The sequence below is a fragment of the Eubalaena glacialis genome, chromosome 6 (assembly GCF_028564815.1).
Source record: "Eubalaena glacialis isolate mEubGla1 chromosome 6, mEubGla1.1.hap2.+ XY, whole genome shotgun sequence".
Lineage (NCBI taxonomy): Eukaryota > Metazoa > Chordata > Mammalia > Artiodactyla > Balaenidae > Eubalaena > Eubalaena glacialis.
Window position 1 is genome coordinate 150,545,304 of NC_083721.1, and position 15,573 is coordinate 150,560,876.

The window sequence follows — 15,573 nt, forward strand, 5'->3', positions numbered from 1 at the left end:
AAATAGGACATGACTGGTGCCCACACTGCAGGTTACTCTGAGCCCCAGGGATCCCAGTGATGAGCCAGGAACAAGTTGGGGATTACTGAGAAAATGATGTCTTCTTTATTATGGAATATCAAGAATTAGCTGGATTCAAAAAGATACATGCATCCCAATGTTCACAGCAGCACTATGCACAGTAGCCAGGACATGGAAGCAACCTAAGTGTCCATCGACAGAGGAATGGATAAAGAAGATGTGGTACATATATACAATGCAATATTACTCAGCCATAAAAAAGAACAAAATAATGCCATCTGCAGCAACATGGATGCAACTAGAGATTATCATACTAAGTGTAGTAAGTCAGAAAGAGAAAGACAAACATCATATGATATCGCTTACATGTGGAATCTAAAATATGACACAAATGAACCTATCTACAAAACAGAAACAGACTCACAGACATAGAGAACAGACTGGTGGTTGCCGAGGGGAAGGGGGTTGGGGGAGGGGTGGAGTGGGAGTTTGGGATTAGGAGATGCAAACTATCATATATGGGATGGATAAACAACAAGGTCCTACTGTAAAGCACAGGGAACTATATTCAGTATCCTGTGATAAACCATAATGGAAAAGAATATGAAAAAGAATGTAGATATACATATGTATAACTGAATCACTTTGCTGTACAGCAGTAATTAAAACAACATGGCAAATCAACTATCATAAAAAAAAAAAGAATTAGCTGGATTCTGTACCTGAGAGGTACTTTATCAGGATTAACTTCTTCATACTGCAAATTTTGATTTTCAAAAATATTGCAAAATATTTTACAAAAATAGACTTGAAGTCAAAGACAGCCCTACCTAGGGTAATATAAAGGCAAACAATTCTTTCTTTTCCTTTTACAGGTCTTTAACATGATACTTCTGATCACTTGGTCTTATTTCTTAATAATCTAAAACACATGTGCACTTGGCAACTGTTTCCTTACTCTCAGATTAAGACATTTTAATAATAATTAAATAAGTTTTCACAAAGGTAAGATATGCAAAGTTCGAAGTAAAGAGCTTCTTTGTTCTTTTCATTTACCTCACTTTTATTATTCATGCCCCTCTTACATTTCCTTCGCCAGAGGCACTTCTATAGAACTGGCTGAATATTTGATCAAGCACATTTACAATTTGGGAAGAAAACAAGCAAATATCCTTTTTGACTAAAAAAGAGCGTTCCCCATTGTAGTAAGGAATGATAAGTAGAATAAATACTAGGAAAACTGCTATTTTTAGTCAAGACATTATGTAATGAGCCATTTATTTAAACTGTCTAAAGCTCTGCAAAATGATTCCAGGAAAATGGCTTCAATTCCTCTGTCAACACACCAAGAATCGGCTCTGCCCTCCGCTTCCTGATAGCTCTACTTTAAATTTTAGTTTCCTTTAAAAAGATCCGCACATGAATAATGTGCCAATTATACCAGGATTGATCAGTAAACTCCCCACACTACGTACATGTTATGACCCACATAGATCTATCAAGAAAATCAAAATGATGATCAAAGACTAAAAGGGAAAGCCGGGTGTAGCCAGATTAACGATGACCCCGTAAAAGTGAGCAGGAAGTGAGGAAACCGAAGTGGGTCAGCTAGGAGGGTGGTACTGCACCGAAACCCAGAACTGGGTTATGTCATTGCTATCAGGATGTTTCCATCACTTGCCAGTGCCTCCAAAAGTACCAAGACAGTGCTGTGAGGAGAGCCTCAGAAGAACTGAAAAACAGAGTGACACAGGGTGGCAAAGACAGTTCACTGGCCACCAAATATTCCGGCTCCCCTTCCCCTTCTACAGCACAGAGGCATCGCAGGAAAGCAGCTGTGAGACAGGGGCTGTATCTCCCATCCTGCTTCCTTCGGCGGGAGGTGGGCACGGGATTGTTCTCACCAGTGGAATCAGAGTAAAATGATTCTGGGTCACTTCCAAGCGGAGGCAGTTAGGAGGCTGGTGTGTTTCTGCACTCTCTTGCCTTCTCAGGGGTCTGATGCAGTGAAGACATGGCCTTGGAAGCCTTGAGCTGGAGATGGAGGAGCCCAAGACCAAAGGAATCAGGACTCCTCAGAATCGCCATAGAGCAGAGTCACCAAACTAATCAGGAACAGCAATTTTCAACTTCACGTGGGTGAAAGATAAACTTCTACTTTCTTTAGCCCCCATGCACTTTTAATTTTATTTCAAAGTGTAGATAGTGTTTTCCTAACCAATATACGTGGCAAGAAAAAGTAAGTGTCTCAATCACTTGAAATAATGCATACAATTTATTTTTTGCATGCAATTTGATAGAACCATAGATTTTTAAGGCTAAAGTTGTCCTGCCCAGTTCTAGCAGCTACTAGCCACTTATGGCCATTGAGCACTTGAAATGTGGCTAGGTCAAGACTGAGATGTGCTACAAATGTAAAATATACACCAGATATTAAAGGTTTAATACAAAAAGCAAAATATCTCATTGGTATTTCGTATTGATTATATGTTAATAATTTTTGGATGAAATAAAATATACTATTGAGATCAAACTCACTGGTTGCTTTTTACTCATTCGTAACATGGCTACTAGAAAATTTTAAACTACCTGTGTGGCTCACATTATATTTCTATTGGACTCCTGCTCGGCTAGTAGGTGTTAGCAAATTACAACCCACCTTCTGATTTTGTAAATAAAGTTTTATTGGTACAAAGCCATGACTACTTACATGTTATCTATGGCTGGTTTTGCATTACAGGGCAGAGCTGAGTAGTCCTGAAAAGCTGAAAATATTTATTATATGGCCTATTATAGAAAATAGTTGTAGAAAATCTGTTTGGGATTACTAAGAAATAAGACCAAACAATGATAAGAAGTTATCATGCTAAGGGCATGTAAAAGGAAAAGAAATCATTGTTTGACTTTATATTATCCCAGGTAGGGCTGTCTTTGACTCCAAGTCTACTTTTGTAAAATATTTTGCAATATTTTTAAAAACTAAAACTTGCAATATGAAGAAGCTAATCCTGATAATGCCTGGACTAAGCATAACTTTGAAATTACCTAATTTATCTACCCTTACCATTTCATGACTAAGGAAATGAAAGCTCAGATAAGTGAAGAGACTTGTCCAAAATATTTTTATTCTAAATTAGGTGGTATTTCCATAAGGTCACTATCATTCATTCATTCATGGATTCATACTCTCCACCCATCTCTAATTTCAATCATTAAAGAAATAAAATCCCTATCAGTTAGAAAACTCAGCACTTAAGAGCAGAGAAATCCTTGAGTAATAACAGCGACAAATAGGCTGTGAGATAGTTTTTAAATTAAGCTTCATTTGAAAACACTTTAAAGAGAACCTATCATGTAATCTGCTTTCAAACTAAACTTGAAATTCCCCCAAATGTAGAGCCAGCTTGCTAAAAATATGCCTTATTGGAATTAAATGTTAAAAATTTGCCACATCTTGGAGAAAAGGAAATCTGTTCCCAAAGACTTCACAGCAACATATAACTGCCTCTGTTCTAGCAGCCATCCTCTCTCAGTGTATTATTCTAGAACTTCTAACTGGGCTCACCATTTCCAGTCTCTGTCCCACTCAAGACCTATCCCAAAGAGCCCTTCTAAAATAAAAATCTGATGCGCTGACCATTCCTTAGTCTCGCCATGCTGTCAAGATAAAGTCCATCTTCCTTATTTGGTCTGGAAAGTCTTAATCATGTGGCTTCTACCTGCTCCTACAGCTTCATTTATTGCCCTGTGCACGTCAGACTAAGCTCCTTGCAATTTCCCAAATGCTTCATACTTTTATCTCATTTTATGCACTTGTATATGGTGTTCTTACTGCCTAGAAGTCTCCCCACTCCGGACTACGGGTCCCCACTGTACATTGTACTTACTCCATCACAGAACTTATCAATACTGTAGTCGATTGTAACTGTTGAAGCCTTAATTCTACCACCACTAGGAATACCTAATGTTTAGGAACACTGAATTGCAGGTCAAGTGCTACACTATTTCATTTAATCTTCACATGTTACAGATGAGGAAACCGAGCAGGTGTAATGAAGCCAGGGAAAGCCAAGACATGAATCCACACATCCCCACTCTGCAGCTCTGGTTCTTAACTCGACACCACTGGTTGTCAGTGGGGGTGATTTTCCTGCCCATGAGACATCTGGCAATATCTGGAGACATTTTTCCTTGCTGCAACTGGCGTGTCGGGGGAGCTACTGGGATCTAGTGGGTAGAGGTCCGTGATACTGCTAAACATCCTACAGTAATTAGGGCAGCTCCTCAAAGGAAAGAATTATTCGGCCCCAAATGTCAATAGTTCAGGGGCTGAAAAACACTGGTCTACACTAAATTAACTCCTGTAGATTGACCCAGGAGACTCTGAGTATCTCTACAGCAAGGATTTTTAAATGTTCACCATGGTGTCTTGGAACCTACTATAGAGCCTGGTACCCAGTAGATGCCCAACGCATATATGATGCATGGATGGGTGGAGGGATGGATGAATGGATGGATGGATGCAGGAATGGATGGATGAATGGGTGGAGGGATGGAGGGATGGATGGTTGAATGGGTGGAGGGATGGACAGATTCCAGGAGAAAAGAAACAAGTTTCCTTATTTTACGCCTTGGTTTTTGTGACAACTTCAATAAAAATAAATCTGAACACACATTCTTAATTAACAGTAAATGAATGCATGCAGAGTACATTCCAGAGGATGCCTTCACCTTAGCAATACCTCACATTTACGAATCTATAGTGTGAGATCAAATTAATAAGCCAAATGCCTAGCATTATATTTTTTCGAGTCCCTTACAACTACTACACTGCAGGATAAATTGATATGTTCATCATCCACATAGGCCATAACTTAAATTGTTTTAAAAAAGGTTTCCTGTATAAGGTTCCCCTGGTTTCTTTTTTTTATATAAAAGACAAATAATACAAGAATATACAACCTTATGCTTCCCCCTGTTGTAACTACAATTCCGATATAAATACATTATTCTAGATTTCCAGATGCTTGGGGTAGAAATTACAATGAAGCTTAGGTGAAATGCAAAAAAGTAAACAAAAACATATATGGCAGAAATAAACCATTCTCTGTCTTACGTAAATTACTATATCTAAATACCAGAAATGAAGTCAAGGAAAGATATATTTTATGATTATAATATTTTTAAAGTAACAGCAATTTAGCCTGATTTTTACATAATCACAAACACTTCAACAATGGCGGCATTAATCAGTGTTGAATACAAACTGATAGATTTTCTACAGAAGAGCACAAAGGTTCAGCTGTGGGGCTGGCTCCTTTGAGTGATCAATCATTATAAAATGTAGTAGAAGTTAAAACAAATTGTACTAATTTTTTTAAGTGCAGTACTATGAACTATTCCTCACAACCTTCTGTACTGAACTTTAGCCGTCTGTGGTTTTACGCACACACGCGCACACACACACACACACACACACAAAGAATATGCTGACCCAATAAGTTTTGGTACCTGCTCTCCCTCTTGGAGATTCACATGCACACAAGCATAAAAGTAGGCTCTGAGAACGCTTGCGTTAAGTTGTTAAACGCGGGATTTCCCATAGAGTAACAAATAAAAAGTTAAATCTGATGAGGATCTGCCGAAACATTTAGGAGTAGGGAGAAGGCCTACAAGTGATGACAGGATGTGTAGCTGGGGACATCAGCATGACTGTGGCATTTCTTGCCATGGGAACCACAGCTGACGCCAGAGACGAACAGTGCCTTTTTCACTGTATGTGAGAACATGACACGCACTTGTCACAGAGGCAGACTCTGCATGTATGGACATGCAAGTGGTGAGACGTTGCTGCATATGGAAGAGCAACACGAAAAAGCTGACCCGAACCCAGGCATGTCATGATTGCTAATATCAATCATGATTCTTTGAGCACCTGTTCTGTACAACCATGGCTGAAATCTGGGAAAACAGAGCCTTAAGAGAAACAAAAGAGGGGAAAGTATATCTGAACCATCTTGAGAACCATGGAACAACACGAGTCACAAGAGTCAGAATACTCAATGGGCCCTGGATGCCACAATCATACAGTCTGCCACCAAAACCAGGACTGTCTTCTCCACTCTCCTCATCCGGAACACTCCTGGGTCTCCAGAGGAATCACACAAGTGTACTTCCCAGATGAAGAAGACATACCTGCTGTCAATTAACATTCCTTTGTCCAAGCTTTTGCTTTCATCAGCTTATCACTCATGACTTTTTGAATAAACCCCATACGTTCTTGATCCCAGAAGAGAAGCCATGATCCTTAAAATCTCTTTTTTTAGAACGAGCAAGTTGAATGAGTAATTAGTTCAGAGCAGTCCTTTCCTAATTGTTATATGTGCCCCATCCACAGCCCACTCTCAGCACGCACACACACACACACGCACAGGCACACACATGTATGCATATGTTATTATATGTATTACTATACTGTTATATACACATTGCATATCATAATATACACATTATTGTATGTGTTGTATACACGTATACATATGTATATGTATATGTAAATGTACATGTTAGAGTGTCTATCATGATGAAAAGGCTACAGTATGCTTCCTGGGACAGAGTCAAGGTTCCTGGGTCCAAATTCCAGGCTCTCCTGACTTGCCATTTGGAAAAAGATACTTAAGTTCACAGCAGAGCTCAGTTTCTTACTCAGTAAAAATAGTACTGCACAGGAAGAGCTGCCAGTACATAAAGATCCAAAGTCCCTGGAAATTAGGACAGTACGGGCAGGCAACATTAGCATTAAATGTAGATCACGATTCTCACTGTCAGTTGGCCAGAGTCCCGGGAGGAGGATATAGAAATATGTCATCTGTGACTCAGTGATCGGGATAGTCTCCCCTCCCCCATTTGCTAAAATGCTGTAATTGACTAACACTTTGGGAACTTAAGGTGGAGAGTGAACATCCTTAATCAGAAGACTCACCAGCCTACACGTATTCAACCCCACACCGCGTGAATCCCGAGACAGTCCCGGGTGAATCGCACTGCAATTTACGCTAATACACATGGGCGACAAAACCCACAAAACCATCACATCCTCAGATTAAAAGAACTTTATTTCACCTAGGGGGCCATATGAGGGACCCCGATAGGCATATCCATTCCATCACAGTGGAGACCACTTCAGAATCCCTTTGCATTAACATATGCATATTGTCTCATAGCTCACTAGGCTACACACTGAGCTGCAAAAACAGGCCCAGACACATACGAGGTACACAAATTTTTGTAGACTGAATGAGGAATCCAATCAAGTAATGAAAATGACTTTAAATAAAGCAAGGAGTTCACCTGACATCTATCGCTCAACCAGCTCAGACACTAGAACAAGCCCTTCTAGCAAACTACTCTGCTGTGATACGGACATACGATGTAATCCAGGCAGCAAACATTCACATTGGGCAAAACTAATTCAGAAGATGACACTTGATACACTACCAGAAAAGAGAGAGAAGCGTCTCCCCTTCTCCCCCTCTCATTCATTCTTCCAACGAGCTTCTCCCTGTGCCCATGTGTCAAAGCCTTTGCTAGGTCCTACAAGTCAAGGATGAGTAAACCCATAGCCCATCACCACAGTTCAGAGGGGAAGACAGAAATGAAACAAAAACAAACACACTGCCCTGCAGGGTGATAACTGTACAGACTAAAGCACAAAGCATGGAGGCCACCTGCTGAGAGAGGTTTATGGCCATAGGGTCATTTTCAAGTACCTGGCTGTCCCGTCCCCCAGACTGCTCCAGTTTAAAAGCTTGGCAGAGATACTGGATATTTGAGGAAGTCAGCCTAAAGAACATGCTAACCATTCATTCCTCTAGGTTTTCTGAGCTCTATTTCTGCACAGGGGACAGTGTCCCGAATCTCCTCTGTGGGACCATGGGACCTCAGACCCCCAAAGATTAAGTCCCACTGGGTGACTTTCCATTATTACGCCTTCTGCATTTTTTTCCCTCGAGGGTTGGTAAAAGACTTGACCATATAAAGAATTTTACTTCATTTTCTGTAGAAATGAAGTTCAAGTATTGGCCATTATAGGATCTGATATGTCACAGGAGTATATACTAGTTGCCATGTACCATGGTAAGCACTCTACAAATGTTATCTGATTTATCCTTACAGCTTCACTGCATACCTGCCACATCAGTGCTCCCACTCCCTGTTTTCTTCTGTTAACTTGGCTACTGAGAAGCTCAGAGCTAAATTAAATACTGAAAAGCAATAAGCACTTACGATTTCAGTTTGCTTATCTGTACTCCTCTACAAGATTTTGATCTCTCTTCCTTTACCATTTTTACCGGTCTCATCACTTTGCGGGGTTTTTACTATGCATTTACTGAGACACATTTCTGGAAGTCAATACTCTACAAACAAAAACAAATGACCAGAACCATCAACTGTAATTTCCTTTTAGTTTCAGTTGTCACAAGAGTTTCCATGAATAGCTAATTTGAAGATGACCCCTTGTGTGTCATACCTCGGTCACTTGGAAACTCAGATAGTGTAACATTTCCCACAATCATCAGGTTCAGAATCTGCTCATGAAGTGCAGAAAAGGGAAAAGGGGAGAGGTTGACTGATGTAACTTACCCATAGGGTAACCACTAGGTTGCTTCCTAATCTACTACCAAGGGATATTTCTGTCTTGTGCTGGTTCCTGACAGCCCCGTTCACCCCTTCCCCAACATCTACTTTTGTAGACCAGCTATACCACCACATGCCCTTGGTCGCCTTAGGGCTGCCAAGGCCAAAGGCACCGCCAGAACCTACTGAGTGAGAAGGCATCGCTATCACCCAGTGATGTTTGTTCCCTGGAATTTCACTCTCCACACTGACAATCCCTCTGGAACTCATAAAGATTCTGCTGAAACCCAGGGAGCTGAAGGTCAGTGTCTTCACGGAATCAAGGTACCATGTAAGACAAACTGCTGCTGAGGATTTCCATGTACTCAAGGCAAACGCTCCCAGGAAGAACTCACAGAAATAACTCTCTGCGTTGTCACTACATAGAGCAGGGCTAGCTTTCGTATCCCAAAAAAAAAGAAGAGAGAGACAGATAAAAATCGAACCATGTATACATGGCACACACACACACATACACAGGCACAGATCTTGGCGTATCCAATTGGTACCCACTTAGATGCTTAGTCAGGTATTTTTTGGAACACAGTGTTTGGGCACAACCATTTATTTATTCAACAAAGATTTATTCAGCACCTACTGTGTGCCAAGCACTGTTCAAGATGCCAGAGAATCACGAGTGAACGAGACAGTCAAGATTCTTTTTCTCAAGGACTCTATAGTCTAGACAGGTACTCAACAAGTAGGAACTGAAATGAACAATTCAGATGGAAAATAAGACCAAGGAAGGAAAAAATAAATAAATAAATAAAGGAAGCAAAAAACAATGTCATGGCTTTGAGAAGGAATGGGAGGCTGCCTCTTCTCCAATGGTCAGGGGAGGGCTTTTTAAAGAAGTAACACATAATCTTACAATAAAATGACAAAAAGGAGCTGAAGAAACCAATCACCTTTACTCTGATTTCCATCAAAAAGAAGAGCTTACTAAAACAAGAAATGTGCAATCCCATTTGTGGTTCCACACACCCTGTGCTTCAAACAACTGCAAAAAGCCCAGGAAAGGAAAAGGATCCACAACTTTCTCTGCTCTTAAGGAAATTTTAACAAATCTCCTTTCCCCAAAGATGCTAAATGAAAAGGAAGTTGCCTTAATTCATCTCTGTGGTAGGATTTACTACAAAGAATCTAAAAGGGGGAAAATGGAATGTTTATTCCTCTTTTAAAGGTCAGTTACTTTATAAAATAATGTTCCAATGTCAATAAAATTATGCCTTTGCATTGTAATGCCAACAGGAATTGCTTCATTAAAAAAAAAAAGTCTAGGGCTAAATTCAGTATCATTTATTTCACTTGTTGGAAAAGAGAAGCAAGTCATATTTACTAGCAGACGATACCACTTCCAATACATAATAAAACTTTGAAATTCATTAAAAATAAGATTCTGATAGTATCTTTTCAACGTGCACAAATAATAAGTGGTTGTTCACCAGTACCTTCCCATATCCCATATCCCAGCCCAAATAAATCGCTTAGTATTGAATTTCTGTTGGGAGTCAATTAAAATGCTTAGCCAAGTGGCATGAAAGCTCCTGAAAACGTCCACTGCTCAAAATAACTTTCATCAAAACACCTTTTTCTTCCATCTTTCCTAGTCCCTGACTTGTTTCATAATAAAAGAGGTAAGCAGAAATAAATTAGGGAGCAGATCCCTTACCGTGAATATTCAGAATGAATCATGGAATATTTTGACTAAAACGCAATTTGTATTACCTTGCAATGCAGGGCATGCTATATATTACTGAAATGTAAATATGCATACGAAACTAAAAGAAGGCCGAATAATGTAAAGCTATTGTCCAGCAGGTCTGCATCACCCAATACGTGTATCACTATCAGAAGCTGCTCTGGTATTAATACGCTGTCCAAGGAACGCTTAATTTTTTGAACTTCAAAACGGGTCTTTAAAACTGACTCTCACTGGCACCTAAGACCCAATAACATGCTAAGGGGAAGACTCTGTTTCATTTATTTACTGATGAGGCTTAGTGTTTGAATCTTCACAAATTCTCAACGTGTGCGGAGCGGGGCCGATGTCGAGTCTGCGCTTTTCTGCCCAGGTAAACTCTTGTCTCTTTCTTTCACTCACTTCACGAACTGTTATGCTTCTAGACCCTTCCTTTAAAATTTCCCATTTGGGGAAAAATTATACACTGAGCCTTCCGTAAACAAAACACTCACCCCGCCCCCATTAAAACAAATCAGAAGGCTTAAGAATTAGCACTAATAATGAGCCTACAATGGTCGCCGGCAAATACAAATGACAACTGCAGCCGAGAAGGACCAAATCCACCTGGAGTAAAAACTCCCCCAATGAGTCCTTCTCCGAGGGGTGCCCGGGGAGGGGTGGCGACCATGCAGCTGGCACAACTCGGGGACCGGAACCGACTCGAGGGGGCCCAGGGGAAGATGCTGCGTCAAGAGAAGCGAAGCAAGAAGCGCGAACCAGGAGGCGAGCGACGTCGCCCCCCATTCCCCGGGGAGGTGGGGAGAAGCCAAGTCGCCAGGCACGGGCACCAGCGCACGCCACCCGCAGGATCGGTCCCCTCTCAAAGCCCGGAGTTCCGGGGCAGGAGAACAGGGGCGATGGGGGACCCACAGTCCCTTTAAACCGCCTCCACACACACACCCCCGCCCCGCCACCAGCCCCGGTGTCTGCCAACCTTTTCCGAACCCTCGTGTCACAGAACTTCCTCATCATGGAAACTTCCACTCGGCTCGGCGCTGAGGATGCCAAACTCCATGTCACAAGGAGGCTGTCAACAGCCGGGCTCGGGGTTTGAGGAACACCGCCGCCCCAGCCGCCCCGCTCCGCCGCTGCCCACGCCGCGGCTCCCCGAGCGGTGCCCGGGCGGAGAGGGCACCTCCTCCCCCCAGGCGGGGCGCGAACCCCCGGAGGCGGGTACCAGGGCGGCTGACACCCCACCCACGCCCGCCCGCGCGCGCGCGCGCGCCCGGCGTCGCCGCTCGCACCCCGTGGGGCTCCCGCGACACCCCGCGTCGCCCTCCCGCCCACCCCCCGGACGGCGGGGACCGTCGCCCCCTCCCCCGCACCCCCGCCTCCGCGCCGTCCTCCGGCCAAATTACCGGTGTCCTCCAGCCGGCCGGGTCGGGCGCCCCTGCCCGGGGAAGGCCGCCTGCGGGCGCTGCCCGAGCCCGGGAGCAGAAGGTCTCCTTCCCCGGCGCACTCACATTATTCATGCAAAGTTAATCCCCGCCGCGTCACGGCCGCCCGCCTGAGGATGTGCGCCTTCCTTGGCCAAGCCCCGCAGTCTCCACCCTCCTCCGCCCCCTCCTCCCGGCGGCGGGGTCCCGGGGAGCGCCGGCGACGGGACGTCGCGCGAGTCCTGCAGAATGTCAACTCCCCGGGCGCAGAGGGGCGGCCGCAGCCGGGGCCGCGCCGCCCGCCCGGGCCGCTCCACTTTTATAGGCGCAGGAAGCGAGCGCGGCCCGGCCGCCGAGTCCCCGCCTCTCGGGCCCGCGCGCCCGGCCGGCTCCCGGCCGCTGCCCTCCTCCGGCCCCGGCGCCCCTCCGCGCCGCGTCTGCCAACCGGTGACCTGGTTTCGCATCCGGCCCGCCCGGCGGTCCGACTCGCGCGGCGGCGGTGGCGGCCGGGAGCAGGCCATTCGGGCTCCCCCAGGGGCGCCGCGAGGAAATGGCCTCCCGGCCGCGCGCCCCGCCGCCGTCGCCCCCGCCGCCCCGGCCGCCCCGGCCGCCCGCCGGCCCCCGACACCCCCGCCCGGCCCCGGCCCGGCGCTCGGACGCGTCCGCCGCTCCCCGGCCCGCGCCCCCTGCCCAGCGCGCCCCTCACGCGCCGCCCGGCTCGCCGCCTCCGCACCTGCCGCCCCAGGTGCGGGCTCCCCCTCGTCCCCGTCCCGGCCGTGCCCTCCACCCTGGGAGTCCTCCCCGGGTGGCGATGTCGCGGCGGTGTTGGTGGCGCGCGTCCACCCACCAGGTTGCGTGCGCACGGCGGTTCGGGCTTGGGCGTCATTCCTCTCGTCGGCAAAGAGGAAGGGACGGGGGGACGAGGGACACTGGGCCGGGGAGGGGTGACTTCCAGAAGCACGGGCTCCTCTTGGCCCGGGCCGCCGCGCTCCTCCCTCCTTCTGCGAACCACTTGTGGCGCGTGTCGGGCCGACACGGCGATCTGGCTCCTCCCGGGGCCTCGCTCCCGCCGGGCGTCTGGCGTTCCCCATCATCGCTACCCCCGGGAATAAAGTTTGCAAAAAATACCCGGCTTGCGCCTGAAGGAAACACCCCCTCCACACCACCCGCACATCCTGGGAGACGGGCGCAGGGTGGGGACCCTCCGCAGGTTCCAGAAGGGCCGCCCTGTTCATTTGTCTTTGCCCTGGACATGGACAAATAAAACCCGGAAGACAAAAATAATTTATACTCTTGGAAAGTCCTGCCCCGGTCAAATATGAGCTTCTAAAATCCCCCCCACCCCCAGCCCTGAACGCCAAGGGTTCACGCTAGGAGAAAAGCATGCAGGCTGCTGCGTCCTGGGCTAGAAGCATGCTTGTGAAAATCCTGAGCACCCAAGAAGAGTAAAACGTCATCGGTCCGAGGCTAGGGTTACAATAAACCTATTTTGACGGCAGAGTACAATGATTTTCTTATAGATAATATCAAAATAATTCCGACTTCATTATTCAATATACACAAGTATTAGTATAACGAACCGCTTTGACAGAGGCTTTTTTAGCCTCAACTGTCTGAACAATGATTTATTGGGAGAGTTTTCTAGATTTCCAGCCGGTGACGTGTGTTTTATTCCCAATTCTTGTGAGCGTCCCAGGGAAACGGATGAGAAGCCTACTGACAGCGTGAACTACCACAACGGTCAAGAATTCAGAAACTGCTGGTGCTCCTGGGTGCAGAGTTTCAGCGCGCGGGTCGAGAGAGAGGGAGTCGCAGACCCCAAGGCTCCCTGGCGAGAGGGAGGGACCTCTCCCTTCAGACTCCACGGACCCTATTTCCCCTGGGTCCTTGGCAAGAAATCCGTGCTTTATTCTTCACTCTTTTAACAAGGCTGCAGCCTAGGACTTGCAGGTTTTGTAGCTGGAGAGAAGTTGTTCTCCTTTTGCAGCTAAGTTCCTGGGCTTTGCTCCAAAGCTGCCCGGGATGTTTTGGCTGGTTTGGAGGCAAGCTGTGGAGTCTGCACCATTTGATCCAAACAGGCAGCCCCCTGGTGGCTAACTGTGGGTGAAAAGCTGGCCACTGGCGGAGAAGCCTGCCCTGACAGGCCACCACAGTTGACAGCCGGTCTTCGCAGGGGCCATGGAGCCGCTGGAACAACTTTGCAAGGGGGCGGGGGGGGGGGGCGTGATGTCACTCCTCCTTCACAAAGGTGAATGATAGGCCCTAATCCGCTGGGGCTTTTTTTTTTTTTTTTAATTTTATTATAGTTGACTTACAATGTTGTGTTTAATTTCTGCCGTACAGCAAAGTGACTCAGTTTTACGCATATCCACACTCTTTTTTATATTCTTTTCCATTATGGTTTATCCCAGGATATTGAATATAGTTCCCTTTGCTGTACAGTAGGACCTTGTTTATCCATCCTATATATAATAGTTTGCATTCTCTTCCTGAGTATAACTTGGAGCTAAATTCCTTATTAAGTAGGAAACATCACACAGAGAATGAAAAATAACAAAACCTGTTGCTTCCCTTTGTTCAAATGGCTTTGTTTTTCTGATCTCATTTGGCCTGGAAACTTCTGAAATAAAGAGCAAATGAAAGTGAAATAAACGTGGCATTATTCAAGCAATTCATGAAGCAATGTTATATAACAATAAGGGAGAACAATTTTAAGGCAACGTTATTGAAACAGCATGATTCCATTTGAATCGGCCCGCTGAGGGCAGTCTTTCAGGCTGCATCATGGTGAGGAAGGGTTACTCACAGAACATGGCATTTATTTTTCTAATTCTACACAAAGGGGTACATTGGAGGAGAATTTTTATGGGGACCTGATTGAAGGCAGAAAATAATATTCAAATTTTAGAGCACGTGGTCCCGTGTTCGCATCTGAGAGGGCACACCAAAGCTGTTTTCATGACCCATGCTCACCTTTCACCATAGCCATCCTCATTACCAGGGTCTACAAATTTCAAGCTGGTGACTTGGTTCAAGGAAGCGATTCATTCGTATATTCATGTATTCATCAACTGCTGGGGTAAGAAGATAAATAAAACATAGGATCCAACAGGGCTGGGATTACACTGAAGCCAATGAGACCAGTGGTGCAAACACAGGGTCCAAGCCTCTCTTGATTGAAAATTTTGATACATTGTTCATCGTGGATAATTGTTGCATTCATTTTGATGTTTAAAATATGGCACTAAAATATCATTTCTCGATTACTGGGTTTTTTGATGTTCTCTTACATTTTGCACTCAAGGCAAAGGCCTCAGTGGCTTCACCCTAGCCTCCCTCTGCTGTGCCCTCAGTGCTAGCAGAGTCCAATCAGAGAAGTACAATTCAATTAAAATTTTATTAGTGTTGAAGATAATTAATATATGGTAAGGAACTTGAGGTCAGGGAATTTAGAGATGTGGTGTGAGGGGAGGAGAAAATTTGGGAGATTTCACTGAACAAGGTTGCCCTTAAAGTCCATTAAGGATGGACCAGATTTTACCAGGGAGTATTGGAACCGGAACCGGAAGACGTGCCATTCTAGGGACCAGAGCCATTGGTATTCTCTCATTCACTCAACTACTTCTCAGGCTAGCTGTGCGACCAAATGACCCAGCCCTGCAGCTCCTGATTCTCTCTGTTCATCGTTAGTTCCTGGAATTTATTTTGGCCATGAGGGCCCCAGTGATTCTGGTCCATGGCCAGGCAAATAAGAAT

At 45.3% G+C, this 15,573-nt stretch overlaps 1 protein-coding gene across 10 annotated transcripts in view; it reads right to left on the bottom strand.

The window, feature by feature from the left end:
- THRB (thyroid hormone receptor beta) overlaps nucleotides 1-12,779 on the bottom strand; it is a 395,093-nt gene extending 382,314 nt beyond the window's left edge. For 3 of the 10 annotated variants that reach the window (XM_061194741.1, XM_061194746.1, XM_061194734.1), the window contains exon 1: nucleotides 11,376-11,552. The gene's annotated coding sequence lies outside the window, so the exon portion shown is untranslated. Of the gene's footprint in view, nucleotides 1-11,375; nucleotides 11,553-11,799; nucleotides 12,155-12,550; nucleotides 12,592-12,664 lie in introns of those variants that run through there. The other 7 variants (XM_061194742.1, XM_061194736.1, XM_061194738.1 and 4 more) reach the window with 5 other exon arrangements.
- Between the last annotated feature and the right edge of the window lie 2,794 nt (nucleotides 12,780-15,573).